This window comes from Ambystoma mexicanum, chromosome 1p (assembly GCF_040938575.1).
Source record: "Ambystoma mexicanum isolate Mex_15411 chromosome 1p, UKY_AmexF1_1, whole genome shotgun sequence".
In the NCBI taxonomy this organism is placed as follows: Eukaryota; Metazoa; Chordata; class Amphibia; order Caudata; family Ambystomatidae; genus Ambystoma; species Ambystoma mexicanum.
Window position 1 is genome coordinate 819,510,613 of NC_090921.1, and position 19,973 is coordinate 819,530,585.

The following is a 19,973-nucleotide window of genomic DNA, read 5'->3' on the forward strand; positions in this document are numbered from 1 at the left end:
ACAGCTATAGGGCAAAGCAGGAGTGTTTCCAAACCCCAAAAATCGAATAAAGGGTTTGAACCTTGTAACTCTTTTGTCAGTGTTATACTTGTGATACCATGCTTCCCTTACAGCTCATTTTGGTTACCTAATCATGTGCTACCTTCTCATTATTTCTTCTTGGACCCCAGGTTTTCTCTTGAGTGCCTATTGCTGGCTAATGCCATTTGCATATTTCCTGCATTTTCTTGACACATCGGCCCAGCATGCTCTACAGCTTGCCGTTACCTGTTCAATACCATGTGCTCGTTGTGGCTGTAAATGCTCGGCTCTCTAATGATGCATAGTCCCTTCAGGGTCTCCACCTTTTCCTTTGCTTGTTTATTTCTGGCCCATCCTTTCTGCAGATTTCTTACCATCTCTTAATACCAGCCTGACATGGTCATTAGCTTTACCCTTGTCACTTCGTTACCCTTTCTCCCTTTTTCTTGTCACATGTGGGACCTAAGGGGTATTCAGTATATGCAGTTTTGTGGGCTAGCTCTTCTGTATAAAGACTTTCCATGAGCGGCACAGTATATGAGAATTTAGACAGACACATCTGCGATATAAATCCTGCTTTCTCCAACTATGTACTAGCCAATGCCTGAAGCCCTACCTGACAACGCATACACCATTGCAGTTATCGCACTAGTACTATGAAGACTAGACTACACTAGCAGCCGTTACCTTGGCCTCTTGGCAAATATACCCAATAGACCACAACAAGTCAAAATGTAGCACCTAGATTGTGCCTAAGGCTGAAAAGATAATACAAACACATTGCCCCATCACGCCGCACACTCCACTAGTTCCTGATCAAAAGGAGGATTCATTTAACATTATATGTTTTACCTACTCCATCATTTTAGGCACTGCACTCAATTCATCACAAGCAAATTCACAGGTTGTCAATCAGTTAACCACACCTTTCTTCAGGAAGGCAGCTACTCCCCCATTTTCTCCTTTGTTGTACAAATAATAGTTAATGTGTGAGGCGATACTTCCCACCTATTGAAGACAACCCCGAAGGAACAGTTTACACCTTGTGCAATGATAATCCCTGAAAGCCCCTTCGTATCTCTGGAAGGACAGCCCCTTCAAATGGTAATGACTTGACCTCTTTGGCTAAATATGTATTGTATGAAGTTTTGGTGCACTGTTGTTTCCTGAAGCATTAGTTGGATACATGTATTTGCTCGAAGTGTAACACCTCGAATCCTAAGCTGCCAACACCAACTCACTGAATCCCTCCCACTGACTGTCCCTCTTCGCCGAATTACTTTACGCGATTTGGCTTCTTCACTCTCCCCTGCCTATGTCGATCTCCCTGGGAGGCTCTACCCCCCATGTCCACTTCTCTCTCCCATCACACTTCTCAATGGGGGGGCTCTGCTTCCCATATACCTGCCTCCCCCCACCAGAGCCATTCTTCCACACTACCCCACCCCAGGTCTTCCATCCCACCTTTCCACCTACTCTCTCCCCACTCTTTTCTGTGTCCTTTATGTCCACCACCTGTGTCACTGAACTTGCCCCAACCCCATACTGTCCTTGCCTCTTTCTCCTCAGCAGCACATTCCTCTTCTTCTGCACGCCACACACACTGTCAAAGAAAGCGGATCAAGCATTCTGCGGCTATATGTTTGGTGCACAGACGCACCAGCAGGCTACTCATATTCAGAGAAGATGGATTAGATGAAACCATCTTCACCGAATGAGTAAAACACAATAGTTTATTGGCCCTGCATAATCACAGGTGGTTCTGTGGGAAGGACCTACCTGCCAAACAGTTCAATGTATCATGTGAAAACTGAATAATGAATGACCCAGTTGACATTGAATCATAGGCGTATGAGAAGTGTTGTGCATGGACCTTTCAGGGGGCAGCACATATGCAAGGATGGGGTACATTTGTCAAATATGAGACAAGACATGCTCATTGATGAACTTTGTGAAATTGACTCTCCTGCGAGAAGTATGCCAAGATGTTGTCTCTGGAGTATTGTTGGGCATGCCTCTGGTAAGTGTTGGTGTACCTCTGGCAGCGCATTTGAAACTTTTCACAACGCAACTTTCTGGCAATTGTCTCACAAGGCTGTTGTGGAAACACCCAGGCCAAACAGCTAACACAAATCAGCCGTGCCTTAGCTGAGCACTTCTCAGCAAGCTCACGTTAATATGATATCAAATGCTTTGGCTGTATAATTCTGTGAACCTAAGAGTCACCATGCCATAAGCAGGCATAGCTTATATATTGCAGTTTAGCATGCCATCAGACTGACTGGCACACACAATTTTAATGTTTTGAATCTGAGCTGCAGACAATTAAAAAACCAGCTCTGTCTGTGTTATAGTGGCTGTTAGGAATGCACACGTGACCTTTGAACCTGCCTGATTTAATATTGCTTTTATTTTAATTACATGCTGTCAATTGCCTTTGAAGAAAATGTGTGTTGTGCACTTGCTCTGTCACTCCATTTAAGCAAGCCCATGCAGCACACTGGGGTGGCGGTGATGGGAATGTGGATCTGGATAGTGGGGAAGGGACTCTCGGGACATTGTGCTGCCAGTGCTGTGAGGCAAGGAGGCACTCCTCACTGGGTGGTGCTGTGCAGTGCTGGAAGTGCCCGGTGTCCTGCACCAGGTTACCAGCAAGCTGGCACTTGGCAATTTACAAAGGGTCCGCAAAAGCTACTTCTATGCCCGCTCACTCTGGCACTCACACTCGGCCTGCTGAAAGAATTTCACTCCTGAATATCCATTCTCCTTTTATATTAGGCTTCTCTAGCATTTCCAGAGAAGCGAATATACGTGATCACCAAGGTGGCTTGTGAGACATTCCAAAAATTGGACGAACATTGAGTAAGTATGGGAAGAGATCTTGTTCTTCTGGGCTCACTGGTTGGTGATGATCAGGTAGGCACACATGGGTGGGTGTGAATGGCTCTGTGGTTTGCTGCCTGTGATCAATCTGTTAAGAAATGTCTAACACTGTGCCGGAGTACAGGGATCAGTAGTGGGTTCTAAACTCCTACTCAGTCCCACACTAGCATTAAACACGCAGTGATCGCAAACAAAGATTTGAAACAGGCACAACATGAATGATACACCTCCTTCTTCTCTTTAAGGTAGTGTGGACTGAGGACATGCTATACTCTTAAAGATGGGAGTAAACAGGGTTCCAAGATGGCAACCGGTAGCGAATAAACGTGTTTGTTGGAGATCCGCTCGGTTCACGGGCCGGAAGGGCCTCCAGCCAATGCAGGAATATCATTATTTTAAAAAATGTATGCACCGCTTCAGAAGCTTGTGGAAAACCAGAGTAGCTGAACCACAGAAGTAACAGATTAAGGGTCGAGGGGGAGAGATGAGGGAAGGAGCTGGGTGGCCGCACCCAGCGGAATGGGAAGCTGGTGAAGCAGTACCCCTCCGGAGTCTTGGTGGGGGGGAGAGGAACAGGTTAGCTAATGAGGGATTTGCGCCACCAAGGCTGCTAAGGAGTTGACCTGAGCAGTGGGGAGCCATTGCGGCCAATCGTTGCCCAGTGGCAGGTGGGCTGGAGGAGATATCTACGGAGGGGGGAAGAGCCCACTCATGACAGTAAGCCATGTGTCCCCTATCTCCCAGGCAGACAGCTGAAGCACCCCATGGATCACATCCATATGCTTATGCTCAGCGCTGTGCAGTAGACTCAGCCTGGTTAGTGGGTGCAAGGGCAGGTGTGGAGGATCAGTTTAAACCAGGGAAAACCCTGAGCAGGGTACAGGAACACTGTGGACAGCCCTCCTCAAGCACACCATGAACAACGAAAGTTGAAGTGGCAAGTCCGGAACCAATATTGCAGCCATCCAAGAGGGAAACTGAACAAGATACGAGACCTGTGGAGAAACAGCTGAGATGGAGCAGGGAGTAACAGTGTTTGGCTCACAAGCAAAAGGTTGAACTCCCAGGCCTAGCACCAATGCTTAAGGGGCATAAAAGCTGAAAGGAAAACTGATGGGAACACCAGCACCTGCCATAAGGAAGGGTTCAACTGGGAAGAGTTTGATGCAGCGGCTCTGGGATCTGAGGCCTAATCAAGAAAATTGACACCAGGAAGAAAGCATGGCAGCGACATGTGAAACAGAGCCAGGCGCTGATAAAACCATGATTACAAAGGAGGATCTCCAACTAGGCTTAAAGACTTGCTGGACTCTTTCATGGCTTCCTTTCAGAAACAATTTCTGGAACTCAGAACAGACTTGACGAAATACATTGCAGAGATTAAGGGAGAGGTCACACAACTAGGAGAAAGAACGGATACAATGGAACAAGCACTCCAGGACACAGTGGACAAAGTGCGGGCTAATGGCGAACTACTAGAACACCTAAGCAGGGCTGCACACAATCTAAAACTACAAATGGATGATGTAGAAAATCGATACAGATGCACCAACATATGGATCAGGAACTTGGCAGAAGACGTAAGCAACAGAGATCTGAGATCGACCGTCCAAACCCTGTTTGGCGAGATCCTGGGAAACACACCTGCTGACTCAATAAGAATAGATAGGATTCACAGAACCAGCCGTAAAGGTGGAGCAGACAGGACTAGCAAAAGGGATGTCCTTGTTGCAATATTTCCATTTACCCAAAAAAGAAGACCTTTAATAGCCACAAGGAAAAAGGATCCTCCCTTGGTCAATGGATCGTGGATTCAATTATAACAGGACCTGGCGTTGAGTACCCTATAGTAGCGACATGAGATGGGTCCAGTGGTTAAAGAACTCATTAAGAGAGACATAAGGTATAAATGGACCATCCCGTTTGGCCTGCTGTTTTATTTGGGAAGAGGTGCAGTGCTGCATCTCCTCTTGACATGAAGGCTGCAACCTCCTGCGCTTGGAAGCAGAGAATAGCAAAGGGGACATGGTCGCTGGAGACAGGGAGCAAGGTTGAAGGAGGGCTTGGGAATGGTCCACTGTTGCGTTAAATGCACGAAGGAGGAAACCTAAGGGTCCACAGGCGAAACCCTGAACCCTGGGTCTATGCAGCATATCAGTAGGAGATAAGGAGTGCTACAAAACCATAGGAGTGTGTGTGAATGGACAGTTCATGAGCAGAAATGGCCCGTAATAGCGTGTTAAGGCAGGTTGGAACATATCGAGGGACCGGACAGAGTCGTCAAGGTTTACTCCTATCTTGTTTCCACAGAACGGCATGGAAGCCTGGTGTTGGGGAGGAGTTGACAGGTCTACCCAGAAGGGGGTAGTCTGAGGGGCTGCATGGAGGGGAAGCCCATGAACCAAATGTTAAATGGTAGGGACAGGGGGAGGGACTCAGTAAGATGGGGGGTCGAGGCAGAGGACAGGCTAACCAGCTGTCACAGAGGGAAACTATCCAGTCCAGTCTAGGAAAAACACATCTTCATAGAGACGTGGGTTGGCGAGCTAGGAGGTGATTATTTTATGACCCAAATTCCACTGGTTAACACAAAATGTTAGGGGCTTAAGCTCCCCACTCAAAAGAAAGACGGTGGAACAATTCTTAGGGGAGTGTAAATTGGATTTGGTAGCCCTGCAGGAAACTCATTTCCTGAGATGAAACAGCCATCGAGTTAGATTTAGAAATTATCCCCATATATACCATGCCATGGCTAGGACAAAAACAGCCGGGGTACTGGTCACATTCCGAGAGGGGAATGGGCTGGAAGTTGAGGTGATTGAAGAGGACAGAGTAGGGCATGATAACTTGGTAAGGGGCACATGGGAGGACTTCAATTCACGATAACCACGGTTTATGCCCCAAACACAGACCAGGAGATATTTTTTTTAAAGACCTCCTCTCACATCTAGAACATACTGTAGTGGGGAGATAATATTGATGGGAGACTTCAACCTAGTGAGGTCCAGGGTTCTAACAGACTACAAGGTGGCTGTATGACATCAAAGGACCTGAAGAAGGCAATGGCGGCAATGCGCCACAGAGACCTATGGAGTGAATCAAAGGGGGAGGCGCATAGTTTTACGTTCTTCTCCAGTGTCAACAAAACACAATGAAGGATAGATTATGGGCAGGGTGGAGGATGTAACTATAGGCCCTTTGCTCTTGCAGATCATGTCATGGTACAACTGAGGCTGAAGCTCCCTTATAAAAAGAAATCCTCATGATGATGGTCCGTCCTGGAGGAGCTGTTTAGGGATCGAATACTCAGGGAAGGTTTTGGGGTCAAAATAAAGAGGTACTTTGAGGAGAACTGCTGTCTGATATGGCAGAATCAGTAAGGTGGGATGCCTTCAAGATAGTAATGAGAGGGGAAATTATCTCAATAAAGGCCCTGAGGATATAACAATTCAGATATCTGAAGTGGGACCTGGATAAGGAACATCTCGAAGTAGATTGAATTGGTTCATAAAGCATAGAATGTCAAAGGCAACCAGTTTGGATCATGTAGTTTCTAAAGAATTAGTCAAGAGTGATGGAGTGAGGTGAAAGCAGTTTGGAGCAGGAATCGGAGCCCAAGGCTGCTCTTTCCTTAGCCTGCATTGAGGTGGGACGGTGTCCCAGAGTCTCAGAGGAATGGCAAGTACATATTATGTCCTTATCAGCTTAGACAGTAATCAGAGAAATCTTGAAGATGTGCCACTTCAAGTGGGTGGAGTTCTGAGTACCACTGATTCAGTAGCAGGCAGGTTTTCCAGCAGACAGTCACTCCAAATGTTCCCCTGATGTGTAGGGGGTATTGCTCCTTCTTTGGAAATCCTTATCTTCTCCCCAATGGCAGCAGACTGTGAAAGACTAAAATCCCAATATGTTTCTAGTGAAATCCTTCTTCTTCTTGAGTCCAAAGATGATTTCATTGAGCGTGGGGACAGCTCACTCCCATGTATTGTCATTTTGCAACAGTGTATTGGTCAATTTGTAGCCTTCTGTAAGGGGCCAATCTCAGCAGTAGTTACAAGAGTTTTGCCTTTCTTATGTCTGCTCCCAGAGTGCCTTGTCTGCATGAAGTTGGGAAGGGGCACAGGAAGGAGTGAGTCCTAAACATTCCCAAGATGGCAGGGACCATTCCTCTGGGGCATCTCCTCTCCCGATGTCCACTATACCTTCCCACTGTAATATCTGAATAATCAAAGAGACTCCAGTAGTTATTCCACTGGTGTAACATCTCTGTTGTGCTGACATAACGTCCTTTTAAACACTAATTCCAACCTTACTTCATGGGGAAATGTCCTCTGGGAAGGTGTCATTCTTTCCCAGCAGAGAACAAAACAGACCTCCAGGGCTGGACCCAACCTCTTGTGGATGGGATGAGCCGCCAGCCCCAGACAGTAATGCAAAAATGCTACAATAATTGCAGGAATTACAGGAAAACCAGTTGATAATAAAATGATACTGCTAAGGAAACCGTACGCAGACCTCCCCGCCTCATCTGATGTAGACCACAAACTTCCATGATAAGTAAGGGGGGCTGTTAAGGACTAATTGGACGCTTTCCCCTGAAGGGAGACGGGACAAGAAGCTGGGGGAAGGTCCTGGGGGGAAAGGGGAGGGAACTAAGGAGGGAGAGACAGTTGGTAAAGAAGAAATAAAGGGAACAGTCGTGAAGCCTTGTGGCCACGTCTTATTGGGTGCCTGCCTGTGAGTAAGACCCAACAGACATCAGATAGGTTTTGCACTACATAATTGGCCACTATATCAAATTAGATATAGCTTTTACTGAAATGACACTCATTCTTGTGGATACATAGTTATATGTCATTAAAGTCATTGGTGCTCACTATTAAGGTGAGCCCATGGCTGCGGAAATTAATTTGGATTCTAGCAGGCTATTGTCAGGAATGCACATGTTACTCAGAGACTACAATGTTGCCAAACTACATTACAGCTGCTGGGATGTCAGCAGACAGCCCCAGGCAAGAGAACATATGTCTACTATACCTTTACAGAAAGGAGTGTTTAGAAAGTGAGGCCTGGTTATCACAGATAACTTTCTGAGAGAGAAAAACCACAAAATGTTACATAGCCAAAATCAAAAAAGCTTGGGGTTTGGCTGTCTTCGACGTGGCAATCGCTGAGTTACAGTTGCCTTCTTTTCTGCGAGGAAGAGGGTCCTTCGGTTGCGGATTTACAGTGACCCACATTAGTTCTTAGAGGTGGGAGCCTTGTGGTATTTGTATTTATTTTATTTGTATAGCGCTCCTGGCCCAAAGGCAACTGGGCACATATATTAGTTACAGTGGCATAATCAAACAGTAGAACACAAATAGACTAAGGAAGAAACCTTACATGGTACTGACAACAAAAAGCAATGCAGAATACTTACAAGATACTTTACACTGAATTTACAGATATTTACAATATAATTGCAGGATACTTTATGCTAGATTTACAATCACAGTTTAGCTTTGTTCGTGAAGGAGTGGAAGGAGGTTTCTGTTCTAAGTGGGTTGGGGAGCGAGTTCCACAGTTTAGTGGCCAGGACTGGGAAGCTGGCACCCCCAGCTGTCTGAAGCTTGAATCTAGGTAAAGAGAGGCAGTGCGCTTGTGCTGCTCTCTGAGGACGGCTAGTAGAGTGTGGGGTGAAACGGCCGGCCAGGTAAATGGGTGCCTGATTGGCCAGGCATTTGTGCGTGAGAGCAAGAGTTTTCAGGGAGACTCTTTGGGCTACTGAAAGCCAGTGTAGGCTGCGTCTGGTGTCAAATATATGCTGGTTCCTGGGCATATTTAATGCAGCCCTAATGGCATTGTTTTGGGTGACCTGGTGCTTGTTGAGGTTACGTTCACTAGCACTAGCCGTTGTGGTGTCTCCCCAAAAGCGCATCAGTCCTAAAAAAAAGTGTGGGACTCATTAACCCACACAATCGGAGGTGACATCACATAGTTTAAAGCGACTTACGCAAAGTTCATTCAATTGGCTTTTCCTAATTGAAGAAAGAATACAGGACAAATGAGCTTGTGCCCTCCCGATAAAAAAATCACCAAAACCTGATAAATAACTCTAGAGGAGAGATACTCCTATAACGTGTCTGGCAGAATATGAAAGGCATGTACCTTTTAAACCAAAGCATCTACATTGAAAAAGACCCTGCAAAGCAAACTTGCAATATGAATCATTTTACACTCGATTTGGTCACACTTTCATCTAGTCTATTGGGTAATGTTTTGGTGTGGGAAATGTACGACCTGGGGTCCAGGCCCAGCTTTAGTGCTGAATGTAGAGGCCCATCGATCCCGCATTAAATGAACTGACCAGCCTCAAAACCACCGAAGGGGGATGGCCTCCAATCATGCATTATCACTCACACAACATTCTCTGAGCAGTCACTCACAGACACCAACATTTTAATAGCATTTAAGGAGGACCAGCAGGATAATAGCATTTAAGGAGGACCAGCAGGATAAAGACGCAGGGCAGCACATCTAGGCATCATATCCAAATACAAGTTACAGGACCTTTCCCTCCTTATCAACATGCAAAGAGGGAGTCAGACTCACGCAACACATCTACACAGTCACACCACCACTCTCACACACCACCACCAGATTTTCCCTAAAGTGTGGAAGGAAGCATTGGGGAAGAAAATAGCACTGACCAGTGAGAAACATAAGAAGAAAGTACACACCAGCAGATGCAAATTCACACCCTCTCAAACAGTGCCCCTAGGAAACCCACACAAGCAACATGAACCCCTTCTACCATACATGAGTCACACACGCCAAACCAACACACAACAGATGAATGAGAAAAGCTACACAAAATGGGATCACACCAGCACCAACTCGGGCTGCTGGACAGAAAGCCACCACAGCGTGAGGTCCCTTGACCCACAAAACAAAAAGGCACAATGCCCTGCTCTTCAATATTAAGAGAGGCGAAGGTCCAAAACATGAAGGGACAACCACACATGTGCCATTGGTAAGAAGCACAACAGAGGCTCCAAACAAATATGGGATTGCGCCAACACACACATCGGGGAAATGGACAGACAACCACCACAACCACAGCGAGTGGTCTCATAACCCCACTCAGGGTACGCAAACCTGCAAGTGGCCAAACAAAAACAAGAGCCCTCATTAGGATGTTGGTGGAAATAATCACGGTACTGTTACTGCCAAGTATCCCGGCATAATATCCACCAAATCATGAGCAGACAGGCGCACGCACCACCCATCGGTGGTAACGGTAATTCCGTCCAAAAACAGCACGTACACCAAAGGTAAATCCACCAATTCTTGGCGGATATACCCTGACGCCATAAATTGGCAAACTTACTATACCCAGACAGCATAAGAACACCATTTGGCCAGAAAACCTGGACATGGTGGTGGCAGTAGGACATGCCCCATGGCACTCTTAGGACTTTTGCAAGGGTGGAAAGACCTCAAAGCCGAGGTTTGCACCCTCATCTTCAACCACCATTGGGAGACAGCAGCCACTGGTGTGGGAACTGTTGCCCCGCTGCAGCTGACACCCTGGGAGGGGATGAAGGGGCAGCATCCTCCACAGCATCCCCCACATGGTGGGTCTGGGAGGTGTGGAAATCGCAATGGTCGGAGCCAGTAGCCAGCAGCCAGGAAGACCTTTGTGAGTAGATGAGTGAACCACACCAACATCAATAGTATGTCAACATCCACATAGTTCCAGTCTCCCGGCAGAGATTTACCCAGACAATGTTAATGTTAATGTTAAAGGTATTCGTATCGCACAACGTCACCAATGGAATTGGTCACCAGGCGCTCTGACGGATCTGCAAACAAAAAAAGAAGGGATGCGGATTAGTAGGGTGAAGAGGGAGTAGGAAAGTGAGAAAGGTGGTGTCCTGTTGGCAGCTTCAGTTCGATTTTCACCGTGTGCTGGGCTTGGGTGTGACTATGGGATCAATGTGGGTCCTTGTGTGCTGTTGGTGCATGTTATGTGTTGTTTGTTTGTTGTGGCGTGGGGAAGTACATGTGGTTTGCTGTGCGGAGAAGTGGTTGTGTGGGTTTTGTGTGAGATATGTATGTGGATATTTGAGCTTTTAGCTTAGTGGGTTTTATGTCTCTTAGTCTTTATATTTCTTGGTCCACGTATCAGATTGTCCTATGGAGTTGGTATTTTAGTTTGTCCGTCTAATCGTTAGGTGTGATGGGATATTGGTGCTGTATATTTTACATTCATCCTCTCCCTTCCTATCCGTTTCCCTGTCGGTGATCCATTGCTGCCTATATTTCTGCATCGGCTAAGGTGTATTGACATGTCATCCTTACCCTACTCTCCTGATCTCTCCATAATCGTTCTTTAGTGCGATTCTGTTAGGAATCGCCATCATACACAGTCCAGGGTTAAAGTACCTGTTAAGAACACCTTACCGGCTAGGTTAACATCCAAGACAAAATCATTGCTTCCTCGCTCTACACGACTCAGAAAACGCTTTACTCTACAACATATAGCCCCATTTCTCGCTCGCCCACCAGTTGCCATGGCAACGAGGGGGACTACTCACATGCAGACATGCCATCGTGAATCCATCACATGACTACAAGTGCGTAACGTGCGAGAAATAAAGCCGTCCCCCAGACTGGCGTACAGTGCTTCTGACTGAAGTGTTTGGACCTTCGTTATAGTTATTGCTTCCTGGATCTTTGTTATTATTTGGACCTGATTTCGTCTCCTGCATTGCCTCATCTCAGCCCTCCACTTCCTTGTTACAGCCTGCCCCTCACTCGTACCTCGTACTTGCTGCCAGCTCTTCCATTACCAGGAACTATATATTGTCAAAACCGGAACTCCTTGCCTAGCTCTGATTGTTGCCATTCAGGTTGGTAAAGTTTAGTGTTCTGATACTTCTGGCCGAACTCCAACGTCAATAGTACTGATATTGGTTTTCTCTCTGTTCTTCCTAGTTGGCGTCCATGGGTGTGTGTGTGTCTCCTCTTCCAACTATTCGATCCTTCTGCCTGTATCATTTACACAGCAGAAGGTTACAATTGTAGGAAGAATTCTTCAGCGACTCTCAGGGTTCTGCAATCAGCACTCCTGCTGCATTGGTACCACGGCGGTGAGTCCTAACAGATTCTAACTAATCTATCTTTCAATTTGGTATAGTGATATGCCGTAGATTGTTCTTCCCCCTCCCTCTGTTTATGGAATCTAGTTTTGGGAGATAAGGAAGATCGGTTCCCTCTCTGAGTATTGTTTCAGCTGCGTTTGTGCCCCCATAAGCAATCCTTCTAGTTATGGTGAGAAGAGCCAAGTTTTGAGTAGTTTTCTGAGTAGAAGGTGATCTCTCGTGTTACGTATGTTGTTTGGTAGCTCATTCCAGGTTTTTGGGCCAGGTGAGGTGAGAGAAAGAGGATCCTCTGAATTTTCTTTTGTTGTTTGTTTTTGGTTCCAAACGGGTGTCACTGCTAGATCTGAGTGGTATTTTTGGGTGGTAGACGTTTATTTTCTCTCCTATGAACTCTGTGCCTCGGCCGTGTACTGCTCTGTGCATTATGCACATTGATTTGAACTTTATTCACTGTTTTATTGGTAGCCAGTGTAGCATTTCCAGAGCTAGTGTGATGTGTTCTCTTCACAGCACTTTGAGGAGCAGTCTGGCCGTCGCATTTTGTATGCATTGGAGTTTTTTTAGAAGTCGTTCTGGCATACCTAGCTATAGGCTGTTGGCGTAGTCTACTCTGTACATGATGAGAGCAATGTCGATGAGGGTTTTGTGGGTGAATGAGAGGAATGGTAGGATCCTCTTTACTGCTCGTAGGAGGAAGAAACATTTCTTGATTAGAGTGTTTACTTGTGGTTCTCGAGTTAGTCCGTTGTCCATCGAGACTCCCAGGTTTTTTACTATCGTTGATGGGGCTGGTGTTGTACGAAGTTCCGTTGGCCAAGGGATGTATTGATTATTTTCTCAATTTTTAGAGATGATCATTATTTCTGTTTTGCCTGGGATCAGTTTGTGGTAGTTCGAGTTCATCCAGCTGTAGATTTCATGAAGGCATCTGTCCAATGTTGTGTTTTCTTCTTGTTGTCTTGTATTTTGTATACTATTTGTGTGTCATCAGCATAGTTGTAGCATGTGTTGCCGTGTCTTTTAATGATTTTGATTAGTTGAGCCAGGTAAATGTTGAATAATAATGGGGAGAAGGATGATCCTTGTGGTACTCTACATGAGGATTCTCTTGAGTTGGATTGGAAAGTTTTGATCCATACGGTTTCTGTTCTGTTGGTTAGTAAGGATTTAATCCATAGTAAGGCTAGGCAAGTGATTCCAATTTCTTCCAATTTCCTGATGAGGATGTCGTGGTTAAATGTGTCGAATGCCGCAGAGAGATCTAGAAGTATCAGAGCAGTTCATTTTTTTAGTCTGCGTTTGCCTTTAGATCATCCAAGATTGAGAGAAGTGCTTTTTCTGTTCATCTCATTGGTTTAAAACCTACTTGAGCCTGGTCCAATAGATGGTGTTCTATGATTTCTTGGGTTATTCTATAGATGTATGTTTTGAGTAATTTGTCTGGGGGGCAGGGATCCGTGGGGGAGCCTATTTTGTTGCTTTTGTTTACCAGTTTGATGAATGTCTCCGCTGATATTTGGGGGACTCTTCAGAGTTTGTTCGGGTGTTCCTCGTACGGTTGGGTGGGTTGCATATTGCGGTCGCATAGTCTGCTTTGTATGGTCTGTAGGATGGTGATGATTTTGTTTTTGTAATGGTCTGCAAGGTCGTTGCATAGTCTCTTCGATGGTATAGGAGTGTTATTGCAGCCAGGGTTTTTTAAAATATCATTTATGATTTCAAACAGTTCTTTTTGGGTGTTTGAGGCTTTGATGATTCTGTTGTCGAAATATTTTCATTTGGCTTTTTGTATTTCATTTTGTATGAGCGGATTTGCTTTGGAATTGGAATTTCCTTGCACCGTCGTTTTTGATCCTCCATTCTAGATCAAGTTTTCATTTTTTCCTTTTCATGGCACTGAGTAGCAGGGTAAACCATTTTGCTGTTGCTCTTTTGCGTGATGGGGTAAAAGGTTTTTCTTTGGCGATCTCGTCTATTGTTGTAGTGATCCAGGTGTGAAGTAGTTCTATTGTTTTGACCAGGTCAGCTTCTTCTATAGTTGTTGCTTGTGGTTTGCTGATTTCCAGTAGTTCAGTTAGCTTGCAATTTTTGACGGTTCTCCAGTTTCTTTTCATGATAGTGGGCAGATTGACCTGTTGCTTGCTTATTGGTGTGGCCAGTGTGATAACGAAAGGGATGATGAGTTGGTCGCTCCAGAGGATCTGAATTGGTGGTGCCGTGGTAAGGAGATTTTTGTTGGCGAAGATTGCGTCTAGTGTATGTCCTGCTGTGTGTGTTGCTCCTTTGACTAGTTGATGCAATTTAATTGGTTCTAGTTGGTTTGCTAGTGATTTTTGTGTGGTTGTGGTTTCTTCATTGAACCAAATGTTCAAGTCACTGAGGATAATCAGGTGATCCTTCTCGATGGCGAGGTTGGTGATTGCTTTCGTGAAGGCGTCTACGAAGGTAGCATCGTAAGTCGGTGGTATGTACACCAGTATGAATTTCAGGTTTGTTCTGGGGTTTGTTGATAGGCGAAGGATTAGAGATTCACAGTTTTCGATGTTTAGTGGGTCTTCCAGTTTAATTTCCAGGTGTTCCTTGTGGGCTATTGCCAGTCCCCCACCTCTTTTGTTTCTCATGTCGCTTGGACGCACTTGATGTTTTCAGACAGGCAGTTTTGGAGAGTGATTTTGTAGTTGTCATCTAGCCATGTTTCAGTTATGAATACAATGTCGATACCTCTGTCGCATAGAAGGTTGTAGATTTCGGTGGCATGTTTGGACATTGACCTAGCGTTCATTAGATTGCAGTGGATCTTTTTGGTGTGGTTCGGTTTATTTGTTGTTCCCTGTTTTGATTTGTGGATGTTCAGTTGAGTGCTTCTGTGTAAGGCGCTCTCTCAATAACACTAAACAGTCTTCAGTTTCGGGGAAGCCAATTGCACACAGTGCCCGCAACTATAGATGTTAAACACCTTCTAAGATGGAGGTCAGTGATACAGTAAGTTAGAGGTTCTTCTGCGCCTATGAGGACCCTGAATGTGATAATGCTTGTCTCCGGCAGCAACACACAGATCTTTTCCAACCCTATGCAGCGAGACGCAGACCTAATGGCAAGGTAAGATTTAGGATTCTCGGCAGCGCCGATGAGAGAAGCCCACTTCTCAACAGCATGGCACTCCACTAGGCTCTCTGCCGAAGCAACATATTCACGATATAGTGAAAGGCATTCAAGTTTCTTCTCTTTGCATAAAGAACATTTTTTTAAATAATGTTGTTTAACCTCCACTAAAGCATAAATGATGCAATAATGATTGCGTCTAGGTCGCTGTACTGATCATTAGTCCATCTTTTGAAGTGGCAATATCCACAGAGCGGGCAGAGGTAGAATCAGGGGTTACAGACTGGGGTCAGGAAGTACATATGGCAATTCTGGCTAATTGGGAGTCTGACCCAGTGACCTATTTTGCTAGTTCAGATGGGTTTACTAATGTCACTATCTCTGTGTTCTCTCTTTCTTCCTATCCCTTTTCTCTCCCACTACAGATACAGACCCTGCTTCCTACCCACCGATTTGTGTTTTGGTGCTTGGATTAGCATCAAAGGCCCTAAAGAAACTGGTTGCACTCCTATATACCACTGAAACCGGTTGGCCACTGTTTGTTCATGAGGTTTCTCATTAATCTAGGGATCCCCCCTTTTTGTATGAACATGTATGCACATGGAAACTCTGCACAGAGCTCTTTCAGTTCTTGAGCTTTGTTTTTTAAGCTTCAATTTTGACTGCACTTGAGGTTGATAAACAGAGAAATTAAAGTCATTGTGGATCCTGCATGATCTCTATCACGGTGGGGCACAGCGCAAAGTGTCCCATAAGTGTTTTTACTATTTTCCGTTGCCTTTTATGTATTTAGTGTCATGAACCATGGACATAGCCCCTTCTGGTCTTCCTGGTCCTTGTCCAGATGGAGAGTGTGCTCCTTGATACTTCCAACATGGCCGTGCCCAGTGCCGTGTTCCGTACTAGCCTCTACGTCGGACACGGCACGTTTTATAAATGGGCCACGCCCCCGCGCCTCCGCGCGTCTCAACGCTATCTCTAGGTAGTGTCTCGACGTGTGTGTGCTGCTCGGGGTTACCCTTCCATGTTCCTGGCCAACTCCCTTATTCTTTCTTCCCTTTTCCCCTGTTTCCAGTATCTCTTACCTTTCTTCGATCCTCTTCCTGGACGTCCTGGAACACGCGACTTCCTGGAACTTTGAACGCTCGCGCTGGAGTCAGACTCGACTCGCGCGCACTTATACAAGTCCCGGTCCGGCCGGGAGAATAAGTCCTCCACGGAACGCCACAAGAAGAGAACTCAGGTGAGCCGGGGGGAAACCTTTGACAGATTGAGACGCCAAACGATCAACACTGATACCGCTATGGAGAAAGCGGTCCAGGACCTCATGCGCGGCATGCAGGAGCTAACAACCGAGGTACAGAACTTAAAGGCAGAGAACGCAGCCTTGAAACAATTAGTGCTGTCACGTGACTCTGCCAATAAGGAAAGCGTGATACTGGGTGGAGTGGTAGACAAATACGATGGCTCGCCAAAATCCTTACGTGGATTTCTGGATTCCTGCTTGGTGCATTTTACATTCAAGCCCTATTATTTTTCAACTTCCAGGGCCAAGGTGGGCTTCATAATCTCCCACCTTACAGGGAATGAGTTATCTTGAGCCACTCCCCTAGTGAACTCTGGAGACGTCCTCCTGGACGATTATGATGCATTTATCCAGGCGCTCAAGTCTATGATTGACCGCCCCGAACAAGTGTTCAGCCCCCAGGAACGCCTACTTGATTTTCGGCAAGGATCCCAGGATATGCTAACGTTCGTTACCAGATTCAAACAGCTGGTAAAGGAGGCTGATTGGGGCCCTGAAGCGAGTTTCACCTTATTTCGCAAGGTTCTAAATGACGATATCAAGGATGAATTAGCCAGAGTGGCTCGCCCCAGTTCGTTTCAGGCTTTGGTAGATCTAGCCTTACAAATAGACTTTCGTATCCAGGAAAGAAGGGCTGAAAGGAAAAAGGCTAAGACTGCCTTTCAACGAACCCCTCCGGAGTCGACTGTGAAATCCGATCCTGTCTCAACCCCTGATAAGGACTCCGAACCAATGCAAATAGGCGCCTTTCGTGGGCCAATTACTCCACAAGAAAGGATGGGAAGAATTCACACCGGCCTGTGTATGTATTGTGCCTCAGACAAGCATCTCGTTAGAGAATGTCCTTTAGCCCCTCCACGGCGTTCGGGAAACGCCAGCTCCCGGCCCTAGATGGAGCGAGGTTTCAGGAGAAAGATGTCTGCTCCACATCAATCACATCCTTGAACTCTCCTGGACAGAATAACCTGGTGGTGCTACAGGCCTTTCTATCGCCCTCCAAGCACAAGACGTATCCCATACTGGCCCTGGTGGACTGTGGAGCTATGGGAATTTTCATTGATCAAGACTGGGTTATCAGACATAAAATACCATATGAGTCACGGAACATTAAACAGCCGGTAGAAGCAATTGATGGGAGACCTCTCTCTTCAGGACCCATAACCCTACAGACAAAAGAGGTCCGTCTCTCCATAAACCACCACCAAGAGCAGATTACATTCGACATCATCAAATCACCCCATTACCCTATGGTTCTGGGTATGCCCTGGCTTCAAAGACATAATCCGTACATTAATTGGAGAGCAGGGTCATTGTTTCTAGGCTCTGAGTTTTGTATGTCCCACTGTTTATCCATGGATCTCTCCTTAACACCAGCTATTGAACATTCAGGAGAGCAAAAAACCCCACTCATGGTTTCCAACATTGTACAAGTCCCAGAGGTCTACCAAGGATATACTGATGTCTTTTCGACTGCCATAGTCCAGGCTTTACCCCCTCACAGACCCGAAGATTGTGCCATTGAGACAGATCCCTCGGCAGTAATTCCCTTTGGCAGAATGTTTATCCTTTCAGAACCTGAGAAAAAGGCCCACCGAGAATACCTGGACATCAATTTGGAAAATGGCACCATAAAACCCTCAAAATCTCCAGCGGGTGCCTCATTGTTCTTCGTTCCTAAGAAGGATTCCAAGGAACTCAGACCCTGCCTCGACTACCGTGGTCTAAATCAATGCACCCTCAAAGATCGGTACCCTTTGCCTCTGATTTCAGATATCCTGGAAGCTGTCAGAGGCGGCGTAATATTCACGAAGTTGGATCTTCGGGGTGCCTATCACTTAATCCGTATCCGGGAAGGGGACGAATGGAAGACCGCCTTTAGAACGCCCTTTGGTCACTTTGAATATCTAGTCATGCCCTTTGGATTAGCTAATGCCCCTGCAGTTTTTCAACGTTTCATGGATAGGGTGTTTTCTGACATGCTTTTTCTCTTTGTCATTGTCTATCTAGACGACATTTTGATTTATTCCAAGGATCCCTTGAAACATGAAGAACATGTCATGGCGGTACTACAACGGCTCCGTGAAAACAAGCTCTTGGTCAAACCTGAGAAATGTCTTTTTCACGTGACTTCAGTTCATTACCTTGGATTCATCCTCAGCCCAGAAGGAGTTGGAATGGACCCTTCAAAGGTAAAGGCCATACTGGCCTGGTCTGCTCCTACATCGGTGAAACAGGTTCAGTCTTTCTTGGGACTTGCTAACTTTTATCGAAAGTTCATTCCTACCTTTTCTGAGCTCGTCCAACCGATCGTTGCTCTGCTGAAGAAGGATGTTCCCTTCATCTGGTCTTCCTCGCAAGAGAAGGCTTTTCAACGCTTGAAGACAAGATTCACGCAAGCCCCCGTCCTGGCTCAGCCTGACTTAGATCGCCCTTTCATAGTGGAAACGGATGCCTCCAACCATGCCATAGGAGCAGTCTTGAAACAGCTGCTTGAGGAAAAGATGGACCACCCAGTGGCTTACCTCTCTAGAACCCTAACAACCAGCGAAACCCATTACTCCGTCCTGGAAAAGGAGCTGTTGGCAATCCGCCAAGCCTTCACAGAATGGCGACATTTACTCCTGGGTGCTAGATATCCAGTCCAGGTCCGTACGGACCATCGAAATCTAAAAATTCTCCAATCTATGGAGTGCAGGAACAGTCGTCAGGCGCGTTGGGCCTACTTCTTCGCCCAGTACCAATTCCAAATCACTCATGTTCCTGGATCACAAAACGTGATTGCGGACGCCTTGTCCCGACGTCCTGACTATTTAACCACTGAAGATAGGACCTATCCTACAATGTTTCCCAACACAATCTTTATAGCTCAAGCGATCAACCTCTTGGAAGAGATTCGAGCCAAAACCCAGTCCTCTGACCTCTGGAAGGACGTCTCTAGGAAGAATCCCTGGAACTTAAGAATCAAGGAAGGATACTTATTCAAGGACAATGCCTTGGTCATTCCCACACCGAAACTTCAACATAAAATAATAACTCTCTGCCATGATACTTTTCATTCTGGACATCGTGGTGTAACCAACACGCTTCGTCTTATACAAGGACAGTTTTGGTGGCCGGAAATGAAATGCAAGGTACAAGAGTACATCAAGACCTGTACTGTCTGCAGTCAGAATAAGCACGACAATAAGAGACCGGCGGGCCTTCTATTGCAACCTACACTGCCAACAAGACCATGAGAATGTATAGCTACAGACTTCATCTTGGAATAACCACCTTCCTGGGGTTACACGACCATCATGGTAACCATAGACTTGTTTACTCATATGGCACATTTCACGCCTCTCTATAAACTTCCTTTCTCTTCAGAGCTCGCAGGAATTTTCCTAGAACACATTTTCCGTCTTCATGGACTCCCTTCCAAGATCATATCGGACCGAGGACCGCAATATATTTCACAATTCTGGAAACATCTCTGTCGTGTTCTAGGGATTCAACGCGCTCTTTCATCTGGA